General features: G+C 46.9%; 1 protein-coding gene across 1 annotated transcript in view; it reads right to left on the bottom strand.

Annotated features, from left to right (window-relative positions):
- The window catches only part of NMNAT2 (nicotinamide nucleotide adenylyltransferase 2), a 180,972-nt gene that overhangs the window by 56,309 nt on the left and 97,466 nt on the right, over positions 1-27,197 (bottom strand). The gene's annotated exons all lie outside the window — the stretch shown is intronic.

Here is a 27,197-nt window from a genome sequence, read left to right as displayed (position 1 = left end):
TTTTTTGAAAGGTCAATAGTTGCTTTTTCCCTAAAGAATGATATTGGAAAAACAGTTTCCTTTAGAGCCTTTTTTTTTTTTTTTTTTTTTTTTTTTTTTTTTTTTTTTAAAGAAAGAGTTTCTCTCTTGTTGCCCAGGCTGGAGTGCAGTGGCATGAACTCGGCTCACTGCAACCTCCACCTTCCAGGTTCAAGTGATTCTCCCGCCTTAGCCTTCCAAGTAGCTGGGATTACAGGCTTGCACCACCATACCCGGCCAATTTTTTGTATTTTTAGTAGAGATGGGGTTTCACCATGTTGGCCAGGCTGTTCTCAAACTCCTGACCTCAGGTGGTCCACCTGCTTCGGCCTCCCAAAGTGCTGGGATTATAGGTGTGAGCCACCGCACCCGGCCCTTTACAGCTTTCTTATTTGTGTTTATCTTCCCTCTCTACTTCCTCTAGTAAGAATATCTTCGTGGAACAGAGTTCCCTTCTAGGGAACCAGCTGTCCAGGTTTGCAGGGGACTTTCTTGGTTTTAGCACTAAAAATCCCATGTCCTGGGAGACCTTAGTCCCCGACAAACTGTGTTGGTTGGTACTGCAGGCTGAATAATGGCTTTCCAAAAATGTTCACAATCTAATTCCTGGCACCTGTGAATATGTTATCTTAACATGGTAAAAGGAATCCAGATAGCCCCTGGAAGCTAGAAAAGCCAAAAGAATGGATTTTTCCAGAAAGAATGTTTTCTTCCAGAAAGAACATTCTTTGATTTTCAAACTTCTATAAGATCATAAATTTGTATTGTTTTAAGCTAATACGTTTCCAGTAATTTATTACAGCAGCAATAGGAAGTGAATACAGTTGGTTACCCAGCCCCTCCCTCAACCAGGATGCCCAATGAACCACTGAACCACTCATGCACTGAACCAAAGAAGCTCAATTACTGCATTGAGTGGAGAAACAAAATCAGCTCATTGAAAATGTACCATGTGTGAGAATTTCAGGGACACAGAAAGACACAGTTTTAAATTAATTCCACTGTTATTTTGGACTTTTCTCTAAGAAACCTGAAAGTAAAGAAATGCACAATAACCTACACGTGCCCCAAAATAAAGCCTTTGTAATTCCTTAGGTTAAAATACTAACCTCCCCCTAGAGGCAACAGAGCATGTTTACAGGTTCAGATTTAAATCCTGCCCCAGGCGTCACTAGCTGGGTGACCTTGGGTACCCAGCTAGTTACTCAATTGCGCTGGCTGCCAACTCTCATCCCTAGGCTGGAGGTAATAATATTAATCTGGCTCACAGTGTTGTTAGATAAACAGTATAAGGAGTTTAGCACAGCACCGGTACTCAGGGACGTTGGCCATATTTCTATTTCCTGAGGAAGTCCAACCACTCCTTGGGGAGGAAAGTAGAGGGGGACAAAGAAAACTCAAAAACTCTTTGAAAAAAAAAATGTGCAGCTTGCCAATGTGGGAGTTATTAAATCTGAGAAGATTTTCTTTTGACCAGCAAAGATTGTCCCTGGCCCCAGTGAGATGTTTTTCTTGGTCTCGCTGCCCCTTTTGTCCTGCTTCCCTTAGAGAGAGCAGATGTTCCCTTTCCGGCTTAGAAAGTCATCTCTAGAGAGTGAGGGTCTGACTACAACCAGACCCTGGTATCTTCTCTCCTCTTTAAGTGAAACCAAACGAAGGGTTTTTTTTTTTTTTTTTTTTTTTTTTGAGATGGAGTTTTGTTCTTGTTGCTCAGGCTGGAGTACAATGGTGTGATCTCGGCTCACTGCAACCTCTGCCTCCTGGGTTCAAGTGATTCTCCTGCCTCAGCCTCCCTAGTAGCTGGAATGTATTTTTTTTTTTTTTTTTTAGACAGAGTTTTGCTTCTGTTGCCCAGGCTGGAGTGCAATGGCATGATCTTGGCTCACTGCAACCTCTGTCTCCTGGGTTCAAGTGATTCTCCTGCCTCAGCTTACCAAGTAGCTGGAATTACAGGCTCCCACCACCACACCTGGCTAATTTTTGTATTTTTAATAGAGACAGGGTTTCACCACATTGGCTAGGCTGGTCTTGAACTCCTGACCTCAGGTGATCTGCCCACCTCGGCCTCCCAAAGTGCTGAGATTACAGGCGTGAGTCATGCATTCAGCCTAAGTTTTGTATTTTTAGTGGAGTCGGGGGTTTCAACATTTTGGCCAGTCTGGTCTCGAACTTCTGACTTCAGGTGATCTGCCCACCTCGTCCTCCCAGAGTGCTGGGATTATAGGCATGAGCTGCCGCACCTGGCCCAAACAAAGTATTCTGAGTAATGTCAGAGAAGCCAAGTTTGGGGAAGGCGTGTGCTGCACTTGGGCAGATTTCGACGGACTTTAGTGCTTCAGCTGAGGTGTGTTTGAATGATGGATGGGGGAGAGCCGCATGCAGGAATGTGAGGCTGGCCTACAGTTCTCCAGGTTATTGATTGAGCTCTGCTGGCATTGGGACAGAGGAAGTTTCTGCTGCGATGGATGACCCTACTTTGAAAAGTTTCATTTGTCTTATGAGTCTCAGAGCTCATAGAGGATTTTGCTGCTTTTCCCTCAACTGACCCAGAGGTATGATCCCAGGGGACACCAACATGAAGCAATCTTAAAATGGCCTTTAGGATTCTGATGTGAAATAAGATACCACTGTGTATCACTTAAAGCAAACGTTTTTAAAATGACAGTGATTAGTGCCCGTGAGGATGGGGAAGTGTGCATTCTAACACGTGGTTCACGAGAGCATAAATTGATAAAGCCTTTTAGGAGGGCAATATGGCAGTCAGCATCTATCAAAATGACAGATGGGCATGACCTTGACCTGGCACTTCCACCTCCAGGAATCCATACTACAGAAAAAACTTGCGCATGTGCACAGAGATATATTCAAAAAGATAGTTCACTTCCACATTATTCGTAATAGTAAAAAATCAAGACTAAAAAAGGAAGCTGTTAAATGTTGGTACGTCCATTTGAAGGAATATTATACAGCCATTTAAAAGAATGAAGTAGATTTATCTAATCTGACATGGGAAGATCTCCAAGACACATCAGTAGGTGGGGAAAAAAATCAAATCACAGAACAATACCAAATAAAACTGTGAGTCTAAAGTAACTTCAGATAGTCATAATAAGAGTGGTGAAGAAAATAACAGGGAAAGAAGGTAGAGATTGGGTGCTGTGGGTTGCTGGGGAGAGAAGCAAATGGCAAGCCATCAGCCACACGACAGTGAGGAGGAAAGCGCTGCAGAGAGAGGGAGGAGCTTTGTAGCCCCTGAGGTGGGAGAGCTGGTGGCGTGGCTGCAGTGCTGGGAAAACAGGCTGATGTCAGAGGCTTGAAGGATCAGGTAGAAAAGGCCTGGAAAGCCCTGGGAACAAGTTTGGGATTTTATTCAAAGCCTTTGGAGGGTTTTTGTTTATTTTGAGACAGGGTCTCACTCTGTGCCCTGGCTGGAGTGCAGTGGCGCGATCACAGCTCACTGTAGCCTCAAACTCCTGGGCTCAGCCTCCCGAGTAGCAGGGACTACAGGTGCATGCCACCACACCAGGCCAATTTTTAAATTTTTTGTAGAGATAAGGTCTCAGTATATTGCCCAGGCTGGTCTCAAACTCCTGGCCTCAAATGATCTTCCCACCTTGGCCTCTCAAAGTGCTGGAATTATAGGCATGAGCCACTGTGCCCGGCCTTTGGAGGGTCTTAAGCAGCAGAGTGATCTGAGTTACATTTCAGAGATTGGCTGTTGGGCAGAAAATAAATGTAGTGGAGCAAGAGCGGAGCCAGTGAGATCAATTAGGAGCCGATTCCAGGAGTCTGAAATAAAACAGGCACAAATCCACTCATCTCTAGGCCTCATGTCACTCACTCTGAATTAGATACGATACTAGGCACGTTAATGTGTTTGATAACTATGATATTAGTTTTAAAAGTAAAAAGGCCTACATTAAGCGGAAAGTAATATTATAGTAGAATTGAATTTTGTTACAGCTCATTCATTACACAGATTGTTTCGTTATGATTGTATTCAACCTGGTCTAATCCCGTCCTAAGAATATAGCAGTTTATTCAACAACCTGGTTTTATCTCATTGGTTTATGAAATGGATGGCAGCAATGTCCCCCCAAGCCCAAGAGTAGAAAGGAGACCCCAGGAATTACGAAAACCTGTACAAAATTCATACGCAAGGATAAGGTCCCACAGCCTCATGCTCTTAAGTGGGTTACTCAAGTGCTTCTGCATACTTCTCTCGCTCATTTTGGTTTCGTTCATTTTTTAGCTAAAGTTGCAGTGCCCCCTGGAAGATCAGACTTTCTCTTTCTCACCCTAATTTAAGGCATTGCAAATATTTTATCCTGGGTGAACCTTTTCAGTACTTTCCTGAAAATATAGGGTGGACACCTGAAGAATCATGGAAATTCGCGTTGAGCAGTCCATAGCTTTGTTCTTGGAATGTAAAAGATGAATTTGGTGACCTTTACAGAGAGGGCAGTTTTAGTAAAAGAAGAAGGAGAAAGACTGCCTGGAATAGGTAAATCTGGAGAGTCAACCTGGGTGGGTCTCAGATGGACTCTCCCAAACATTCTTAAAATACTGTATTTCTAATTGTTCAAAGACCTTGGCCTGGTGATCTGAATCTTAGTATCTCTAGGCCAGCTTCCTGTACTGCCCTGATCCTGAGACCGCTTTCAAAAGCTCCTTGCATGAACAGCAAATGCAGAGTACAACATCATTCTAATGCTTTAGAACTAGCACCAGAGTAATATAGCAAACCCTGTCTTCCAGAATGCCTCTGATATAAAATCATAATTATTCCTCTTTCTTTCATGAGGCTGAGTTTGAGTCAAATGCATCCAGCCTGCTCTGGTCCCTCTCATGTCTCCAGTGATTTCCCAGGAAAACCAGGAAGACCCCTATTCCTAAAAAGGTTCTAGATCAATCATTTTCAATCAGGGTTGATCACCCCCCAGGGCACATTTGGCAATGTCTAGAGACATTTTTGGTTGTCACAATTGTAAGAAGAAAGTGCTACTGTCATTTAGTTGGCAGAAGCCAGGGCTTTTGCTTAACATCCTATAATGCACAGGACAGCCCCACAACAAAGAATCATCTGGTCCAGTTTGTCAACCGTGCCAGGGTTGAAAATCCTGTTCTACACATAAACAAGGCCTCTGTTTTAAAGGGAAACTAGAAACTCATAATGCCAACACAGGTGGAAGAATTATGGCCCCAAGGGAAGGGAAAAAAAAAAAAAAGCAGGGGCATTGGAATTTCACAGTCTGTTTTTCCACCCCTTTTAGCACAAGAGACTGTTATTGGAAAAAGTGACCAAGTCAAATAGCATATGACAAATCTCCCACATGACAAAGGGATTTCCCAGCTACCCACGCGGTCGTAAGAGATTAGTCCTAAGGTTCCCGCTCACCCTGTGAGGCTGCTCATGGAGATTTGCCCCTGCTTGAGTGAGGTGCCCTGGTCTAGAACCAGCTCCTGCCCAACTGTCTTCTTCCTTCACTATCCACTCCCTTCCCTTTGTTTTGACAAACCAAATTCCAATCTAGGGTGTCTGGTACTGAAGCTTCAAAATTCACCCTGACCTGACAGAATTAATGGCTTCTGTGCCCAGTCATTAAGAGCACAGGATTTTGGAACAAGTAGAGTGAGCGATTTGGGGAATTCTTGGCCAAAGATCAAGAAAGCCTCTTTCTCCTTACAGGCCCTAATTAATTAACTGGTTCTTTATGAAAAACTGTGAGGGAATAATTCAGACAAGAAGCAGTAAAAGGATTTTTCAGCAGTCTTTCATTTTCTAGATTCAAAACAGTATTAGGTAATAATTAGGTAAAGCTAATTGCACTGGTGTCTTGGCACTGGCAAGGTTATTTTCTCCTGAAAGTGAAAATGGTGGGGATGGACAAAGAGGCCTGTCCCCAGTCAAGCTCCCTGACAGGACCTGCCTACCACTTCTCAGGGGTCTGCTTTACAACCTGAATGATTAATGGCCACCATGAAATCTAGTTACTGATTTACTTTTCTCACACAGGATCCAAGAAGTGGGCTTCTCAGAACAGAGTTAAGAAAAGAGTTGTGCAGTTCACATCACACGTCCAGCCCATACACACACACACACACCCACACACACGCCCTGGTGTTCTGCCCAGTGTAAACCATGTGACATGGCTTGGCTGTGTCCCCACTCAAATCTCATTTTGAATTCCCACATGTTGTGGGAGGGACTCGGTGGGAGGTAATTGAATCATGGGGGCAGGTCTTTCCCATGCTGTTCTCGTGATAGCAAATAAGTCTCACGAGATCTGATGGTATTATAAGGGGGAGTTTCCCTGCACAAGCGCTCTTTTTGCCTGCTGCCCTCCATGTAAGATGCAACTTGCTCCTCTTTGCCTTCCAACCACAATTGTGAGGCCTCCCCAGCCACATGGAACTGTGAGTCCATTAAACCTCTTTCTTTTGCAAATTGCCCAGTCTCAGTTATGTCTTTACCGGCAGTGTGAAAATGGACTAATACACCATGACAGATTTAGAAATTTATAAGCATACTATGAAATAGAAGATAATAATTTTTTTGGTAGGCACATTAGTCACAGGTTTGGGATTTCTTTTGTAATTTCCTTTTATTTTAAATAATTCAAGGCTTTTTTTTTTTTTTTGAAATGAGGTCTCACTATGTTTCCCAGGCTGGTCCCAAATTCCTGGGCTCAAGCAATCCTCCTGCCTCAGCCTCCCAAGTAGGTGGGATTACAGTAGGCATGAGTCACCACACCTGGCAATTTCAGATTTTCCAACAAGCTGCAGGAATAGTACAAAGAACCCTCATATACCAATCTCCCAGATTCCCCATTTGTTAATATCTTACCACATTTGCTTTATTTGTTTTGCTCTCTGTATATTTATCTTATTACTTTTAAAACTATTTAATAGTAATTGCCTTACAGTTCCTAAAAAAAAAAAGGACATATTGGTGACAGTTTGTCAAGCTCCTCTTTTTTCAGTTGAAGAAAGTATGAATGTTTGGCAAATGGCCTAGAAGTCTGGGCCTGCTAAATAGGATTTTCCAAGTATCCCTCAGGATATCTGGGTTCAAATCCTGACTCTACTTCTTTCCAGCAGTGTGATTTTGGATACCTTCCTAAGTCTCAATTTCTTCATCTGTAAGGTGGTGAAAGGAGCCGGGCACATTCCTCAGCCCCGGGCTCAAAACAAACAAGCCCAGTACAAACACATCCCATCCTCCCATCCCACCACATATCGCCATATATCTCCCAAACTTCCTGAGCCCAGTACAAACACCAGCAGGAAAGGCTCCGATAAGGGGACAGCTGTTCAAAGTTTTACTGAAAGAGTGGGAACCAAAAGAATTCCTTTGTTCCCCTGTAACTTTCAGGCTATAAAAAGCAAACACTCGCATTGTTCAGGGCCCTCTTGTATGCTGTGGAATGGAGGGACCAGGTTCGAACTTGTAGTAAAGATCCTTGCCGCTTGGCTTTGACTCTGGACTCTGGTGGTCTTCTTTGGGGAACTAACGGTCTGGGCATAACATCTGGGGGCTCGTCCCGGGATTCCCCAAGCTCACCAGACCCCTGGTCAACGGATCTGCTAGGATCGATCTACTGATAGGTGAGCTGGCTCGTCTCCGTTTGTCTGTCTGTGTCTGTTCTGAATCTGAATCTGTGACTCGCGAGGTCTGAAACTGGAGCTGGCACAGTCCTGGTGGACACGCTATAGGACGGCCAGCGGAGACCGGTGGGAGACGTCCCCTGGCTCTCATCTGATCTAACTTGCAATCTGAACTGCCCCGGTTTGGCGGGCAGCAGCTATCTCTGATCTGGGCTGCCCCAGTGCGATCTCGATCCAGGCAGCTAACTCTGACCCGGGCTTCCGGTGCGCGCTTGCAATCTGAACTGCCCCGGTTTGGCGGGCAGCAGCTATCTCCGATCTGGGCTGCCCCAGCGCGATCGCGATCCAGGCAGCTAACTCTGACCTGGGCTTCCGGTGCGCGCTTGCAATCTGAACTGCCCTGGTTTGGCGGGCAGCAACTATCTCCGATCTGGGCTGCCCCAGCGCGATCGCGATCCAGGCAGCTAACTCTGACCCGGGCTTCCGGTGCGCGCTTGCAATCTGAACTGCCCTGGTTTGGCGGGCAGCAGCTATCTCCGATCTGGGCTGCCCCAGCGCGATCGCGATCCAGGCAGCTAACTCTGACCCGGGCTTCTGGTGCACGCTTGCAATCTGAACTGCCCCAGTTTGGCGGGCAGCAGCTATCTCTGATCTGGGCTGCCCCAGTGTGATCGCGATCCAGGCAGCTAACTCTGACCCGGGCTTCCGGTGCGCGCTTGCAATCTGAACTGCCCCGGTTTGGCGGGCAGCAGCTATCTCCGACCTGGGCTGCCCCAGCGCGATCGCGATCCAGGCAGCTAACTCTGACCAGGGCTGCCAAAGTGCGCCTGCGATTAGATATCATTAATAAGTCAGATCAGATTTCCTTTACAGGATTCTAACCCACATTCCTTTATAGGAAGAGAGTACAAATTATTACAGGATGGGTACTACCCAGAGCACTCCTCTATCTCTCCTTACGAGTAATTTCAAAGAAGTTAGAGCAAGGGGCCATGATCTTGGTATAGAAATCAGGAAAGGAAAGCTAATTACACTGTGTCGCTCTGAATGGCCTGCCTTTGATGTGGGGTGGCCGCCCGAAGGGACCTTCCGACTTGCTGTCATCACTAGGGTAAAGTCCAAGATTTTCCTACCTGGGCATGCAGGCCACTTAGATCAAATCCCATATATCCTCATATGGCAGGACCTTGTTGAGAACCCGCTTCCTTGGCTGTCCCCTTTCCAATTAGTCTCTGAACCCTGTAAGGCACTGGTTGCTCGACCACTAAAATCCAAGCAACGAACTGCCCCCCCCATCCTGTTCTACCTGACAGCGGGGACCCACTGTTCACAGAACCCCCTCCGTACCCCTCTGGGCCCCAGGCCCCAGCCCCCCTGGCTGAGCTGCGGGAGGGAGCAGGCGGACGGGAGGCGGCTGGCACACACGAGCCCGCTGAAAGGGAAAGTAATTTTGAAGGGCCGGCGGGGCGGACGCGAGGGCGCACTTCGCGGACTAGCCCCCCTCAGCCGCCTGACTCCACGGTGGCTTTACCCCTTCGGGAAATAGGAACCCCAGATGACACAGGAATCCCCAGGCTCCAGTACTGGCCATTCTCCACCAGTGATCTGTATAACTGGAAGACTCAGAGTGCTCGGTTTTCAGACAACCCCAAAGATTTACTGGCTTTACTGGATAGTGTCATGTTCACCCACCAGCCCACTTGGGATGATTGTCAGCAGCTCCTCCGAATCTTGTTCACCACGGAAGAGCGAGAGAGAATACAGATAGAAGCTAGAAAGCTGGTCCCGGGGGACGACGGTCAACCGACTGCCAACCCCGACCTCATAAACGCAACCTTTCCTCTGACCAGGCCGGCGTGGGACTACAACACGGCAGAAGGTAGGGGACGGCTACACCTTTATCGCCAGACTCTAATGGCAGGTCTCCAGGCAGCTGCTCGCAAGCCCACTAATTTGGCTAAAGTATATTCTATTCTGCAGGGAAAGACAGAGAGCCCAGCTACCTACTTAGAAAGATTAATGGAAGCTTTTAGACAGTACACCCCCATAGATCCAGAGGCTCCAGGAAGTCAGGCAGCTGTTGTAATGTCTTTCGTAAATCAGGCAGCCCCAGATATTAAGAGAAAACTCCAGAAATTAGAAGACTTGGAGGCAAAGTGGATTCAGGACCTCCTTCAGATAGCCCAGCGGGTTTACAATAACAGAGATACTCCGGAGGAAAAGCAATTTAAGGCCACTGAAAAAATGACCAAGGTCCTGGCAGCAGTGGTACAGAAAGAGCATCTACAGCCAGAGTACACCCAACCTAGGCGGCCCCCCCCGGCATGATAACCTGAGCAAAGACCAATGTGCTTACTGTAAGGGGGCTGGCCACTGGGTAAGAGACTGCCCCCTTGTCTCCGAATGATTGCGGCCACGGCTCTGATGGTGCAAGATGCTGATAAACTTGTCATGGGGCAAGAATTGCGGGTCGTTACTCCACATGCCATCGAAGGTGTACTCAAACAGCCACCTAATCGATGGATGAGTAACGCCCGGCTCACCCACTACCAAGGACTACTACTAAATCCTCACAGGATAATTTTCCTGCCCCCAACGACCTTAAACCCTGCCTTGCTGCTGCCCAACCCGGACCTGGACACCCCACTCCATGACTGCACCAAGATACTAGCTCAGGTGCACGGAGTTCGAGAAGACCTGCAGGACCGCCCACTTCCTGACGCCTACCTCGTCTGGTTCACTGATGGGAGCAGCTTCATGCATCAAGGCCAGAGGTACGCTGGAGTGGCAGTAACTTCAGAGACTGAGGTAATCTGGGCGGAACCCCTGCCCCCGGGGACATCGGCCCAGAAGGCCGAACTTATAGCGCTCACCCAAGCTCTTACCTTAGGGGCGGGGAAAAAGCTGACAGTATATACAGACAGCCGATATGCTTTTGCAACGGCGCATATACATGGGGCCATTTACAGGGAGCGAGGGTTACTGACGGCTGAAGAAAAAGAGATAAAAAAACAAGCAAGAGATCCTAGCCCTGCTAACAGCCCTATGGAGGCCAGAAAAATTAGCCATTGTACATTGCCCAGGGCATCAGAAACTAACTACTCCAACTGCTCAAGGCAACTTTCTGGCAGACCAAACTGCAAGGAATGTGGCGAAGGCTCCCAGCCAACTCCTTGCACTCCAGCTCCCTGACCCAGGCCCCCAGGACTTGCCATATTTCCCTGAATATTCAGAACAAGATCTCCAGTGGATTGACAAACTTCCCCTGAAACAAATCCAGAATGGGTGGTGGACTGATACTAATGACCAAACCATCCTACCAGAAAAATTAGGACAACAGGTGTTAGAACACATCTACCGAACCACCCACCTGGGGGCCCGGCGGATGATAGACCTGATCAGATGCTCCAAGCTCAAAATCAGACATATAGCTGAGACGGCCAGCAGTATCGTGACAAGTTGCAAAGTCTGCCAGCTTAACAACGCATACCCCCAATCTCAAGCTGCAACAGGAACAAGGCTCAGGGGAACCAGGCCCGGTATCTACTGGGAAGTAGATTTTACTGAAATAAAGCCAGGAAAGTACGGGTACCGGTACTTACTTGTCTTTGTAGATACTTTTTCAGGGTGGACTGAAGCATTCCCAACCAAAAGAGAAACTGCTCAGTTCGTAGCAAAGAAAATTCTGGAAGATATCCTTCCCAGGTATGGCTTCCCCATCCAGATAGGGTCAGATAATGGGCCCGCTTTCGTCGCTAAGGTAAGTCAGGACTTGGCTTCCATCCTTGGGGCAAATTGGAAACTACATTGCGCTTACAGGCCCCAGAGTTCAGGACAGGTAGAAAGGATGAATCGGACCTTAAAAGAGACCTTAACTAAATTGACTATAGAGACTGGCGCTAATTGGGTAGTCCTTCTCCCCTATGCTCTGTTCCGGGCCCGTAATACCCCTTACAAACTGGGCCTTACCCCTTACAAAATCATGTATGGCAGACCTCCACCCCTGGTTCCTAGCTTAAAAGATGACCTGCTTAAGTCTGAAACAGAAAATGTCTCTGAATTCCTATTTTCCCTACAAGCCTTACAGAAAATTCACCAAGAAATCTGGCCCAAGCTGAAAGAGCTATATGAGACCAGTCCCCCACCGACACCCCATCCGTACCAGCCGGGAGACTGGGTCCTGGTTAAGCGACACCGACAAGAGACCTTAGAGCCCAGGTGGAAAGGACCACTCCAAGTACTCCTGACCACACCCACCGCCCTGAAGGTAGAAGGCATTGCATCGTGGATCCACTACACCCACGTCAAGCCAGTGGACCCAACCTCCGACCTTCTGGGGCCAATCACGGCGGCGGCTGAAGCACCGGACACGTGGACTGTGGACAGAGCTAAGAACAACCCCTTAAAACTCACCCTGCGCCGGCAGCATAGCTCACTGCAAACATGCAGTTAGGTAGTCTAACTCTAACATTTGTCGCCCTAGTGGCCGCTGGGGAAAACATAAAGCCAGCTCCTAATCCCTTTGTCTGGAGATTCTGGTTTTATGAAAACCAAACCCACCCTGGGCAACCTCATAAGCCCGGGAAATTAGTGGCCAGTGCAGATTGCCCCTCCTCAGGGTGCAATAGCCCAATTTTACTAAATTTTACCGATTTCCCAGTAGCCAAACCAGTGGCACCAATAATATGCTTTGAGTATGATCAGACTAAATACAATTGTAAGCACTATTGGTGGCACCAAAGTGCCGGCTGCCCTTATAACTATTGTAACATCCATAAATACCAATGGTGGGGTGGAAAAGAACAGATAGATCCCAGATGGCCATTCCATCGCAGACGAGATAGAGACCTTTCATATACATGGATAGTTAGAGACCCCTGGAACTCCCGCTGGACCACGCCTCAACACGGGGCTGTATACTACTCCTCCGCCTCCACATGGCCTAGCAGTCACCTCTATCTGTGGCGGGGTCTAGTGCAGGTACGGCCCCTGGTCCATGGAAATATCCAGCGACAAGAAAACCGCCTGACACAAGATTTACGTCCTTTTTCCTGGTTAAAATTATTACAAGAAAGATTAGAACTTGCTAACCTTACAGGACTTCACAGCCTGTCTGGCTGCTTTCTGTGTGCCACTCTAGGGCGTCTACCGCTAACTGCTGTCCCCCTGCCATGGGGATCCTCCACCTCTGCCCAAGCTAACAACCACCAAAACCTCTCATATGCCCCTATCCCTAACGTGCCACTATACCTAAACCCCAGTCAAGAAAAGTTTCCCTACTGTTTCTCAGGAACTAATTCCAGCCTCTGCAGCATCACTGCAACGCCCCCTAATATCACCTTAAGGGCTCCGTCAGGTATATTCTTCTGGTGTAATGGAACATTATCTAAAAACCTATCAAGCCCCTCTGTTACCAACCTACTGTGTCTTCCTGTCACATTAGTTCCCCGGTTAACTCTACTTACTGCCGGCGAGTTCCTAGGGTATACCAGTAACTGGACTAGTGCTGTTATTCACCCAGACCCTAGACCGAGGCCTGCACGAGCCATATTTCTCCCCCTCATTACAGGAATCTCCCTCTCCGCATCCTTCATGGCGGCCGGACTGGCTGGGGGAGCCCTAGGTCACACCCTCATAGAAAGTAACAAGCTGTACCAACAATTTGCCATTGCTATGGAGGAGTCAGCTGAGTCCCTTGCCTCCCTCCAGCGGCAGCTCACGTCCCTAGCACAGGTAACCCTGCAGAACCGGAAGGCCTTAGACCTACTCACTGCTGAAAAAGGGGGAACGTGTATGTTTCTAAAGGAAGACTGTTGTTTCTACATAAATGAATCAGGGCTCATGGAAGACCGGGTCCAACAGTTACGCAAGTTAAGCACAGAAGTAAGAACACGGCAGTTTGCTTCAGCTGCAGACCAATGGTGGAACTCATCTATGTTTTCTCTGTTAGCCCCCTTCCTTGGACCCCTGCTGAGTCTACTATTTCTGCTTACCGTAGGACCTTGTGTTGTTAACAGAATTTTGCGGTTCGTTAAAGAAAGGTTTAACACTGTACAACTCATGGTCCTCAGAGCCCAATACCAACCTGTAAACGCTGAAACAGAATCAGACTTATAAGACCCAAGATTGGCTCTAAAAAAATACCTGAAAAGAAAGGGGGGGAATGAAAGGAGCCGGGCACATTCCTCAGCCCCGGGCTCAAAACAAACAAGCCCAGTACAAACACATCCCATCCTCCCATCCCACCACATATCGCCATATATCTCCCAAACTTCCTGAGCCCAGTACAAACACCACCAGGAAAGTCTCTGATAAGGGGACAGCCGTTCAAAGTTTTACTGAAAGAGCGGGAACCAAAAGAATTCCTTTGTTCCCCTGTAACTTTCAGGCTATAAAAAGCAAACACTTGCATTGTTCAGGGCCCTCTTGTATGCTGTGGAATGGAGGGACCAGGTTCGAACTTGTAGTAAAGATCCTTGCCGCTTGGCTTTGACTCTGGACTCTGGTGGTCTTCTTTGGGGAACTAACGGTCTGGGCATAACAGTGGGATAATGACAGTATCCCTCTCAGGGGTTGCTGTGAGGATCAAATGAACTAAGTCACTAAATAAGTCCATGCATGGACAGGTTCAACCGTGTATGCCACCATGTTCAATAACAACATTGCTTCATTATTAGCTACTATTATCTCCTTTTCCTTTCTCATTTTCTTGTAATTATTCAAGGTTATTATTCTCAAATATTTCCCCAACTGTGTCTTTTCCAATGAAGCCCAATTCCAGTTTTCACTCGTGGAGCTGTCATGGAACACTCAATCTCCCTAATTTCTCTCTCCCACTGCCAGCCCCCAGCCCCCATCCCCTCCTCCCCCAACACGCACACATCTATTCAATTTAACCGGAATAAATTCAGAAGCTTACAAGCATACTATGGGATACCAAAGAACAAAGAACCATTTCTTGTAAGGTTGTTAAAATACTTGTGATTTAAAGCAGGACAAACCTGAAGAATCCAGCATGCCTGAGATCACACATCTCTGAACAATAGGCTGTGATTTGAGTAATTACCCCTGAAGAGAGGGAGGTACCTGACTTCTGGGTATTTGGTCAACCAGCTGGACTTTCTTTCTTTAGGCATGGATAACTGGGTATTTGGTTAGCAAGGAAAAAAGAAAATTAATGTTTAATATACACATAATATTCTTGGCACTTCCATTAGATGTTTAGAGATTTTCACTTTCAAGCATTTCTCTTTTTTTTTTGAAATGGAGTCTTGCTCTTTTGCCCAGGCTGGAGTGCAGTGGTGCAATCTTGGCTCACTGCAACCTCCGCCTCCTGGGTTCAGGTGATTCTCATGCCTCTGCCTCAGTCCCTCTGGTAGCTGGGATTACAGGCGCACGCCACCATGCCTGGCTAATTTTTGTATTTTTAGTAGAGATGGGGTTTCACCATGTTGGCCAGGCTGGTCTCGAACTCTTGGCCTCAAGTGATCTGCCTGCCTTGGCCTCCCAATGTGCAGGGATTACAGGTGTGAGCCGCTGCACCCAGCCAGTGGGAAATATACCTTTTAAAATCCAACAACAACAGCACATATTAATCAATTACTAATTAGTACCAATGGGCAACCCTGAAGAGGAAGGCTGGAAGAAAGGTCTTGAAGCAGAAATCTCTGCTTTCAAGGGCCCCAGCTGCAGCTGGGATTTGTCTCTAGGGCCCTGATAGGTGTGTGGCCACTGAGAACAGGGTGGCTTTTGCTGAGCAACAGCTTTGAGCCACATGTTTATGAGACAGGCTCTGCCAACAGCAACTCCATATGAACAACAGAAGCAGTCATCAGTGTCTGCCGTGTGGAACCTTGTGCCCGTTTCTAGAGGTGCCTATTCACTCTCTTACATGCCTTCAAACTTTGTGCAACTATTTGCCTGTAGGATAAGATCCAAACTCCCAAACAGAGCAAATATAAAGGGTTTTTTAAATCTGAGCCCTACAGCTCTCTCCTGAACCTGCTGCATGCCCTTTTCCCCCAGCAACATATGCCTTCACTCATGTGTTCCTTCTGTCTCAAATGCTCTTCCCTACCTTGGTAACCCCTGCCAACCCTTCAAAATCCAACTTGCCATGCCACCTTCCCTGACTTTCAGAGCTGGAATGATGTGTCCTTCCACAAGTCCATACATGCCACTGTAATAAGTTTGATCCCATTTTCTTGGGAGCAGCTCCAGGTCAGTCCTGTGCTTTATTCTTCTTTGCATCCCCAGCATCTTGTCCAGTGTCTGGCACCCAACTGATGCTCAGTTACTGTTTGTTGGGTTAAAATGGAAGGCATAACCAGGTCAGGGGCAGAGCAGCCTTGGCTATGGCATTTCTCTGTTTCTAGCTCCTCCTTATCAACTAGACATTTGACAATACTCAACAAGCACTCATGGTGTGCACAGCCTTTTGCTGAACTACAGTGTATGCATATGTAAAAGTGCAGACACCTTAAAGATAATAATTCACTGGACATGGTGGCTCATACATATAATCTCAGCTACTCAAGAAGCTGAGGCAGGAGGCTTCCTTGAGCCCAGGAGTTTGAAGTTACAGTAAGCTATGATGGCACCACTGCACTCAGGCCTGGGCAACAGAGTGAGACTCCATCTTTAAAGACAAACAAACAAACAACAAGCAAACAGGCAAACAAACCTAAGAATTCCCAGCCTAAAGGTAAATTGCTCTCATACAAGTGTAGAAATGTATGGGGGAAAAAGTCGTACACTTTGTATATGCTAGTTTTGCGAAAGTAAGTTTCTAACATCAGCTCATGCAGATTTCAAAAATCAAAAGTTTAACACCCCATCTTAATATTAAACCAATCAGATTTTTTGTCTTGTCATTCTGATCATTGGTCTATCTCAACAAAAATATGGGGAAAAAATAGAGGCAAATATTCACTTGGCCATCCGTCATGCTGTGATGGCTGTCCATAGCTGATTCTGAAATCACTCGGGGCAGACACACAGATAGGAATAAAATACTTCCACACATATTTTTAAAGGGTCAATTGATATCTCAGTTGTTTTAACAAAATAAAGAATAGCACTAAGTTCACCACTGACAAAGTATTTCCACATTGGTGAACCCTCAAAAATGTATCACGCATGTCGGTAACATGTGCAATAACAAGTCTTGAATTCCTTCAGAAGGTACAATACACAGAGGTCAAGTTGTGTGTGTGTGTGTGCGTGTGTAATTCAATCCAAATTAAAGACATCAAATCCAAACTACTTTTAAAATATGAGTAGCTTTGGGAGGCCGAGGCGAGTGGATCAGGAAGTCAGGGGTTCAAGACCAGCCTGGCCAAGATGGTGAAACCCCGTCTCTACTAAAAATACAAAAATTAGTTGGGCATGGTGGTGGGCGCCTATAATCCCAGCTACGCAGGAGGCTGAGGCAGAGAATTGCTTGAACCTGGGAGGCAGAGGTTGCAGTGAGCCGAGGTCATGCCACTGCACTCCAGCCTGGGCTACAAAGCAGACTCCGTGTAAAAAAAAAAAAAAAACAAAGAATACCTAATGTAGATGACGGGTTGATGGGTGAAGCAAACCACCATGGCACGTGTATATCTATGTAATAAACCTGCACGTTCTGCACATGTACCGCAGAACTTAAAGTAAAAAAATAAAAAAATAAAATGAGTAGCCCATGAACTAAAAAACCAACAAATTTAGAATAACAAAAGTCTTTAATTTTTGATTCTTAGAGCTTTTTCTCCTTAATTACTAAAAATCAAACACCCACCTTGGGAGAGGAGTCAGCCAGGACCTCTGTTCTTGGGCTGTTTCTGTCCATCCCTGACATCCTCTGCACATCAGGATGTTTGAGGCAGCGAGGCATGCTCTCCTTGGGAATGGAGGTGACATCACAGGCCCAGAGTCCCCACTGACCCTGAGTGCTCCAGTTCCCAGGGACTTCCTCCCTGGAATCTGGAATTCATTTTGGCACAGGTCATGGAGAGCCATATCAACAATGAAGAGGGAGAGGGTGGCAGGGCTCAGTGTCTGTGTCACCCAGGGTCTGTTGCCCCCAACTCCTCCCTGACATAAATGGCTGCTCTGTGGGGTGGGGAGCTAAGAGGAGAGGGCTGGCCCCTCTGTCCCCTGCAGGCCCTCCAGCTTGAAAAGAGAGCAAAATCCATGCCCCCTCACCTCCCCATACACATTCTTTCTGACCCATTTTCTTTCATGTCTGTGGAGATCAGATGCTGAGTCAAACGGCAGCCCTGGATTTCTTCCTGGGCTGCTGCAGTACCAGCTCCAGAGCCAGGGCTCGCCAGCCCCCCACCAGGCACCTCGGTCCCCTGAGCTGTCCAGGCAGGGGGGCCTGAGGGACTGGGCACTTTACTTCCCTCTGGAGGGCAGGCATTGTGTCTCATCCAGCTTGCTGCCTTCCTCAGCTCCACCCCCACAGCCCTTACCAGGGCTCCTTCTATATTGTTGATACTCAGCAAACATTGATTCATTGGGTAAGTGAACGTAAGCAGAGCTTGCCATAGGGAATATTATTCACTAGGTAAAATGTGTTGGAAATAACCCTTTATCTGATTCCCCTTCTTTCCACTTATAGAAATTGAGGTGTTTTCCTCCGGTCCTGCATTTTGGGACTCTAAGTCAGCATCCTTGGCATGCCTGTGTTCCAGATCTCCATCCCCCATGCCCTCAGCTAGTTGTTACCTAGTAGTCAGACACTACTAATCACTAGACCTGTGCACATTTGATAAATGTTACCTGATCCACATACATTTTAATAAGAGCCCCCAATGTCTCTCCCCAGAAGAATGTCTCTAAAATGGGAATTCCAGTAACCTGTGTCAAAGTGGAGTAGACTCTTCTAAATGGGAACCGTCGGGTCATACCTCAAAAGTGGCAGCCTCAGAGTGGGGTGGGCCTGGCTGGTCAGCCGTTTTATCCCAGAAAGTAGGCTCAGTTTCATCCCCCCGTATTTCAGCCCACATCCTCCAGCATACCCTGAGCCTGACTGATGGATTTTTTCTTTTTCCTTTTTTGAGACAGGGTCTGTCACCCAGGCTGAAGTACAGTGGCTACCTCCTGGCTCAAGTGATCCTGCTGGGCTCAAGCGATCCTCTTGCCTCAGCCTCTCAAGTAGTTGGCATTCAGCCACCATGTTCAGCTAATTTAAAATAATTTTTTTGTGTGTGGAGATGAGGTCTCACCACCATGTTGCCCAGGCTGGTCTGGAACTGCTGGGCTCCAGCTATCCTCCTGCCTGAACCTCCCAAAGTGCTGGGATTATAGGCATGAGCCACCATGCCTGGCCTTGACCCATGGATTTCTATGTACTCTCTTACCCACTCCCTCATCACCTACAATCAAGTCACCTCTTGCCAGTCTTTGGAAGCCGAGAAGACTTTTAGAGTTGACTCTGTTTTCCTCTCATTTTACTGACCAAGACTGCCTAAGATAACCCCAAGGGCTGGAAGTGGACTCATGAACCCCCACCCAAGTCTATTAACCCCAGGGCTTTTGACACTGGCAGAGGGAAAGGCTTCTATCCAGATTAATGGCAGGAGCTATTCAAAGATTCTTGACCAGTGTCCAGAAGAAAAAAATATTTAAATTAGCATCGACTGTGGGCTGGATTCTATGCTGAGCACTAGAGTCACAGGTGGAGCACCCACTGTGAGACACAAATACACAAACAGACAAACACAAAACAGTGTTAAAGGAGCTGTAATAGCCAAAATGTCTGAGTGTCTATTATGTTCTGGGCACTGTTCTATAGCCTTCACAACCAGTTATTCTAAGGGCAGAGGTAAGCTCATGGCCCTGTGGAAGCTCTGAGTTCCACTGACACAGTGGGAAATTGGGCTTCGACTCCCAGACACCCGGCCTAGGCTAGCGAAGTCTCTGCCTCACCTCCCCTGCAGGCCCTGGGACCCCAGTGACATGGCCTGAGCCCTGGATCCTAAGACCTCCTCTCACTTTTGTGTCACTGGGCCTTCTGTGCCCCAGCCTGAAGTCCTCTTGCCCGTCTGCAGGCTACAGTCTGTTAGAGAAAAAGTCCAGGCCGGATGAGGAAATGGGGCTCTGTCTTTGGGATGGGAGGAGAGGGACTGCGGAGGTGATGGCCCACAGGTGGGGAGGAATGACTTGAGTTCTGTGCTCGGAAGTCAGGACAGCTCTGCAAGATTTTTTCCTGGCCAGTTTTGGATTTCCAAAACCAGAGAGAGATTCATTGTGTTTGCCTTGAGAAAGGAAATCCCCCAAACAGGACGATGGGGGAGGAATTTCTGAGGGCAGAGAGTTTCTAGAACTGAGAAGGGAGGGTTTAGGGAGGCCAGGACAGAATCATTGCACAACCCTGCTCTCCCTGGGAAAAACCCTCAGTCCTTCCTGCCTTGAGCCAGAGGCCACGGGCTCCATCTGCTGAGAGCTTGTAGAGACACACATCAAACAAGTCCCAAACTGCTGACCTCTACTTCTACCTTTGCTGAACTCCCTAAAATCCGATGCAGGAGCAGAGGTTTGGGGCCTGGGAGCCTGGGGCAGGAAAGAGCCAAGGGCAAAGAAGTACAAGCCAGCTATGGATTTTTAACATCACTATTTTGTTGTTATTATTTATTGAATCATCACATCAGCTCTATTGGGGGTGGTATCATTAAGCACAATTTACAGATGAGAAGTTAAGGACTTGCTTATAAGGGCAGAAATGGGAATCATATAGGGACTCAGAGCCCCTGCATTCTCCTCATTGCAATGCTACTGTCTTGTGGGGACACAGGCATGTGCATGCCCCATACCCCCAACATACACACTACCTACCACTGTGCTGCAGCAGAAGCTATGCTGAAGTAGAAGTCAAGATTGCTGAGCTCCAGTCCTGACTCCACTGGAAAGTGGCTGGGGGCTCATTTGACTCACCCCAAAAAATCTGCTCCGGTTACTTCCATTCTGCCAACATCGAGCACCTACTGTGTACCCGTGCTGAGTGCCAGGAATACAAGAATTTAGAAAATGAAAGTCCTGCCCTGGAGGCATTTACACACCAGTCAGACTTATAAACACCAGAGAATGACTTATAAAAAGATCACTTCAGCATAGTGCCTACATTTCCAAGCAGTTGTAAAGTTTAAGTGAGATGATATATGCCACTGTTTAGAAAACCCAAGAACTGCTCCAATGTTCTCGAGGTTGAGCCAGCTCTCTCAGAGGCAGCAGGAGAGTCACAGGCAGGCTGGGACACTCTTGGTCATCCTTCCCTTCTCAGCAGCGCCTCTGGCCAAGGCCAGGCCTGCCTTCAGCTTCCACTTGCCATGGTGACAGTGCCATCCTTGGTTTCTTCCCTCCTTCCTTTCTTCCTTCTTTCCTTCTTCTCCTCTGCCTCTCTCTCTCTCTCTTCCCCTCTCTCTTTCTCTCTTCCTTTATTTTTTGGTTTCCACTATTCTATGTGTCCTCAGCAGGGAAACCGGCAGGATATTCCTCCTCCATCTGACTAGAGTCAGAAATTGGGGAACTTCCATAGCTGTGGGGTTGAGAGTGGGATGCAACCTAAGATGACCCTGGGAGGGAGTTTTCCATGATCTGCCGTGTCTTTGAGCATCTGCAGTTCCCATCCTCTCATTCCCGTTTTTCTGGACTTATCTCATTACGGTAGGAAAGTCATTTATTCACCACTATTAACAGCCTCTCCCCTTCTCTGCCCATGGCAGGGAATTCTGGGATAGCCTCTGTCTCTCTGGCTGAACTAGGGTAAAGGGAAAGGAGCGAACTGAGTGAAACCAGACAAGGTGAATTGATTTCCTCTAAAAATTAACTCTGAGTTCCTGATGAAGGAGAAATAAATAGATCCTGAGGATGAGATGAGAGGAGAAACAAGATGAGAATCTTCTGGGCTTAGAGAGAATTGTTAGGAATGAGGAGAGAGGTGATAGTATTTCAGAGGTAGTATATGTGAAATATACAGAGAAAGATAAAGTTTTTGAAGTGCTGCTCTAGTTTGAGTTGAACATCCTTTTGGTATTCTTTGAGAGATTTTGGCAGAGATTAAAATTTCTGGCCAGGCGCGGTGGCTCACGCCTGTAATCCCAGCACTTTGGGAGGCCAAGGTGGGCAGATCGCCCTGAGGTCAGGAGTTCAAGACCAGCCTGGCCAACGTGGTGAAACCCCTGTCTCTACTAAAAATACAAAAAATGAGCCAGGCGTGGTGGCGGGTGCCTGTAATGCCAGCTACTCGGGAGGCTGAGGCAGGAGAATCGCTTAAACCCGGGAGGCAGAGGTTGTAGTGAGCCAAGATCAACTGCACTCCAGCCTGGGCGACAGAGCGAGACTCCATCTCAAGAATAAATAAAATTTCTTTGTGAATTACTTTTTGGATACCTGACAGTTGTTTCTCTGAGTACATCATGATGTTAGGACTAGGTCACGAGACAGCTATGTTTTACGTGGGTTACACCAACATTCACAGAAGTTGATCTAAAGTCATCTATCCTAACCTCTTCATTTTACAGATAAAGAAACTAGGAGCCAAGCAGGTCACAGTTCTTTGTTTCTTTCCTTACCAAAGAGTGGAACTGCCTCTGTCCTGCTGTTGCCAAAAGGGAAGTAGGGGAGATTGGTGAACAGAAGAGAAGAAAGAGAGAGAAGTCATCTCTTTTTATTTCTTTCACTGGCAAATTTGATTTCTCAGCCACTTTGGCAAGCAATTCTAGTCCTTTCTGTGCCTTTTTAAAGTTACGTGGCTTGGGGTAGATGGCCTCATATCTGAACCTTAGGTTTCTCCTCTATAAAATTGGGTTAATAAGAACAATATTGCAAGATTTAGGGGCAGTTGCAATTCGATTACAGAAGTGTAATTCCACCTACATGTGTGTGCTGAAGCGAAAAAGCCCATTCCTTCATCCCACCAGACGGAATCCTTTAATTTCAACTCAATTTCATAAACGCCTTTCCCCACATACAAAAAGGATAAATTCCTCCCTTCTATTTTCCTTTACTCTTTCCTTTATTACGTTCATGAAGCCCAAACCATATACATAATAAAGGGCTAAGAGAGAAAGAAAAGCAGGACCAGAGGAAGCCTCAGAGGCTAGGGTAGGAGAAGAGTTTATTTAGATGAAAGAGAAAGAGGTTTGAGAATGGTAGTGCCAGAGCAGCTTTAGTCTGTAAGGTATTTGAATGGAAACAGAAATATTTGGCCAGGCGCAGTGGCTCACACCTGTAATCCCAGCACTTTGGGAGGCCGAGGAGGGTGGATCTACTTGAGGTCAGGAGTTCAAGACCAGCCTGGCCAACATGGTGAAACCCCATCTCTACTAAAAATACAAAAATTAGCTGGGTATGGTGGCATGTACCTGTAATCCCAGCTGCTCCAGAGGTTGAGGTAGGAGAATAGCTTGAACCTGGGAGGTAGAGATTGCAAGATTGTGCCATTGTACTTCAGCCTGGGCAACAGCGTGAGACTCCATCTCAAAAAAAAAAAAAAAAAGGAAGAAAAAGAAACAAATACGTTACTTAATGTTACTTGGACTAGATTTTTGGTTTTTGTTTTGTTTTGTTTTGTTTTTGTTTTGAGACAGGGTCTCAATTTGTCACCCAGGCTGGAGTGCAGTGGTGCAATCACAGCTCACTGCAGCCTCGACCTCCTGGGCTCAAGCGAGCCTCCCACCTCTGCTTCCTGAATAACTGGAGCCACAGGATGTTCCACCACATTTGGCTAATTTAAATTTTTTTTTTTTTTTTTGTAGAGACAGCGTCTCACTTTGCTACTCAGGCTGGTTTGGAACACCTGGGCTCAAGTGATCCTCCAGCCTTGGCTTCCCAAAATGCTAGGATTATAGACATGAGCCACTGCACCCAGCCTGGGCTAGATATTTGGATGCCTTTAATAACCCTCACATTAAACACCAAATTCCTTTTAAATTATAAGTAAAGATTGAACAGACTTTCCTGAACGTGACACCCCTCTGAGACTGAATTACGTGGGTTTCTGGATTCACAAGGGTTGCAAATGTGAGAGATCATGTCATTTGACTGTGATTTCCTTTAAGGGAGAATACGTTCAGGTATATGGTCCCAGGCTGTCAGACCTGGGTATGGGGGCCTCATGCTCTACTTCTTCATTATCTTGTACTGCACCTGCAGCCTTCAGGCTCAAAGGACAATTGAAACTCTAGGGCTAGGTACCTTCTTTTCATCTAGAACGATCCTCCTCCACCTGACCCATCCAGCTGGGCAGATTACTCCCCACTCCTACTCCTGCTCCTCCAAAGCTGGGCCTGTCCCAATTGCTATCCCCAGCTGAGAGCTCCCACAGATTACCAGACCAACAGTCTACAGACTGAGCAGCGGCAGCTCTCAGGGGATCAGTGATCCACTACCTGGGTCCCAATGGCCCCTCAATAAGCGATCTGGAGCCTAACCTCTTCCCCATACCCAAATCATAGGATGAAATTTTCAGGACCACACAGCAAAGCCTAAGGCCCTCCCAAACACTTGAGACTATTTAAGGTGCAGTCCCATGATTTAAAATACCATCTGTCTGCTGACATCTCCCAAATTTATACTACCTTGCAGACCTCTCCTCCAAGCCCTAATCTCAGAAATCTAATTATCTGCTTGACATCTCTACCTTGGCTGGCTCTCACAAACATCTCAATACACATAAAACTAGACTTTTTTTCTTTAGATGGAGTCTTGCTCTGTCATCCAGGCTGGAGTGCAGTGGCGTGATTTCGGCTCGCTGCAACCTCCGCCTCCCAGGTTCAAATGATTCTCCTGCCTCAGTCTCCTGAATAGCTGGGACTACAGGCATGAGCCACCATGCCAGGCTTATTTTTGTATTCTTAATGGAGAAGGGGTTTCGCCATGTTGGCCAGGCTGGTCTCAAACTCCTGACCTCAGGTGATCCACCCGCCTCACTCTCCCAAAGTGCTGGGATTACAGGCGTGAGCCACCGCACCTGGCCACAAAACTAGATTCTTCATATTCATCCCTAAATCTGCACTACCACTTCCTCCCTCCCTGCAATGGTGACACCACCTAGAACCCAGCTGCTGAAGCCAGAAGCCAGGGAGTTGTCCTTGCTTCCTCTTTCACCCTTCACCCTCATATCCCATTCATTGGCAGCCTCTGAAGTTGCTAGCTTCTTTCAACTCCACTGCCACCACCATACTTCAAGTGACCCTATGTCTTCTTCGGGCAACCAAAGGGTAGAGCTTACAGAATGGATTGGAAAGTGAGCACATGTAAACACATGTGGAGCCTTCTGCCCTACCCTCATTACCATTGCATGGGATCAAAACAAAAAGATTTGGAAATCTGAGAATGCAAAGAAGTGGGCCCCACTACCCTCTGCAACTCTGGAAGGAGACAGAGATTCCAGCACCAGCAAGAGATGCTCCATTAGTATGGGTGAGCTGATTTAGGCAGGATGTGGATCTGAGATACTATCTTCCTTACAACCTTCCCCCCAGCTTGTCATCCCTGCTTCCTATGGCATAGGGAACACATCTGACAAAGGTAGTTGTAAAACCTCTCCCCCCACAGGAGACAGGAAAGAATATCTTAGGATTTGGCCTCTCTCCTACGAGATTTGGCCTAAGAGGCTAAGAGAGAGAAAGGCAGGAGAAGAAGCCTCAGAGGCTGGGGTGAAAGAGGAGTTTATTTAGGCAAATGAGGGAGTGAGGTTTAAGAATGAGCCAAAGTCGGGTAACAGCTGAAACTTGAGAGCTTCGGGGCCTGCCGGGGGATCACCATAAAGTGGGCAAGGGGACCCAGTGGTGAGTCAGGGTGGATGACTCAAACTGGAGACCTGAGAGGTGGCATAACTGAGATGAAGGCAGATATAGGAAGGGGAGTTTCCTCAGCTCCACTAGAGAACAGATACTAAGGTGCATGAATGCAGCAGAAGATCAACATTGGTCAGACGCCCCTCCTGCAATGCCAGGAAGACACACAAGCCCCTTGGAATTTTGAGCACATCCGGACAGAAGGAAAAGGAAGGGAAGAATTCTGAAACTGCTGAGAGAGTACTCAAAAGAGACCGTGAGAACTGACGATGCTTCTTGCATTGACAAGGGGGAATGAGCTAAGCTGAATTTCATCATAGGAAAATAAATAAAATTAAATGTTTGCACACTGAACTGTTTGAAGTGGGAAATTTCCCACTTGTGAAAAGTAAATCCTACCATACTATTTCCTTTACTTAAAATAAACTCCGAACTGCTTATCTTGACCCAGAAGGCCCTGCATGGTTTGGCCTCTACCATTTTCACCATCCTCAGTTCAAGCCTCTCTGCCAGAACCAGCAGTGCAAACCACTCTGGCTTTCTTTGAGTTCCTCTGATACTCTGAGCGCTTTCTTGCTTTCACACTTGCTCTCCATCTCCCTTCCTCCTTTGTGATCCATCAAAAGGATGCCGCCTCCTCTGGGAAGTCTTCTCAGATCACTTTCCAAGTGGTTTCCCTGTGCCGCCCTTTATCTCAGCACCTTACTGCCATCCTCTTAGCACTTCACACGGTACTTCTTCCCTCATCTTTGCTTGCTACCTGTCTCTTCCATTAGACTTAAACTCCCCGGGGGCAGGGACTTAGCCTTTCCTGCATCACCATTACATGCCTAGCTCCTGGCACTGTGTGTAGTAGGTGCTTGATCAATGTTTGTTGAATGAATGGATCTCTGGACTCCAAGGCTCTACCCAGCAGAATATCTAACACAGGGTGGATGTGGGTTCATGACAGTGACCAAGCACTCCCTTACGAAGCAGACCCCGAGGAACCAGAAGTCACACCAAATTGTGTCTCTGGGTAGAGAGTATGTGACTGGGGGCCCTGGCCCAGGGTTTCCCATTTTGCCAATATCCGTCCTGATCTGCTGAAGTGGGAAGGAGGAAGTGAATTTAGCCCAGCCCCCGGATTCTCCAAGTCAAAAAGCTGAGGCCCAGTGAGATGATCAGAGTTAGTGGTAGGAGGGGACTCAGAATTTCAGCTTCCCAACTCCAACTCAGCAATCTTCCCTGCACATTTCACTCTCAATTCAATTTCTTCCTCTGCATAGAAAAGGAATTTTATTCCCTCTCCTTTAATTGAATGCAAACATGGCCAACTTGTTTAAGAACTAAAATTCATAAATACTCTGGAGAAATACATACATTTATCTGCATGAAAAGATGGAAAAATGAGAAGTGTCGTATTCTTTAAGTGACTCAGGACTATCTTTATGGTTTTCTTTAAGCTACTTTAATGTTGTAATGGCTTGACTAAGGAAAGCACTCCAGAAACCTCTAGAGAAAATGGCTCAGTAGACCCAAGGTTTTACACCTGGGCTGGAGTGACTTTAAATAAAACTCCCTTTCACCTCATTTCATTTCCTCAGTGGAACATTTCACATGTAGCAAACAGATAAGTCTGTTTTTCCTGTTTTGTTTCTTAAATGTAATTTCAGAGTGCTTTCAGTATTGAAAGAGCCATAACCTTTTCTCCCCTCACACTCAAACAATAGTGAAATCATGTGTAATAAGGGTCAACCCTATTGCCCAGTACATAGTACAATTCGTTGCACATAGTAGGTGCTCAAA

Source organism: Pan troglodytes, chromosome 1 (assembly GCF_028858775.2).
Source record: "Pan troglodytes isolate AG18354 chromosome 1, NHGRI_mPanTro3-v2.0_pri, whole genome shotgun sequence".
Taxonomy (NCBI): Eukaryota; Metazoa; Chordata; class Mammalia; order Primates; family Hominidae; genus Pan; species Pan troglodytes.
The sequence above is the reverse complement of the archived record's forward strand: the minus strand, read 5'-3'. Positions and strand labels throughout refer to the sequence as shown.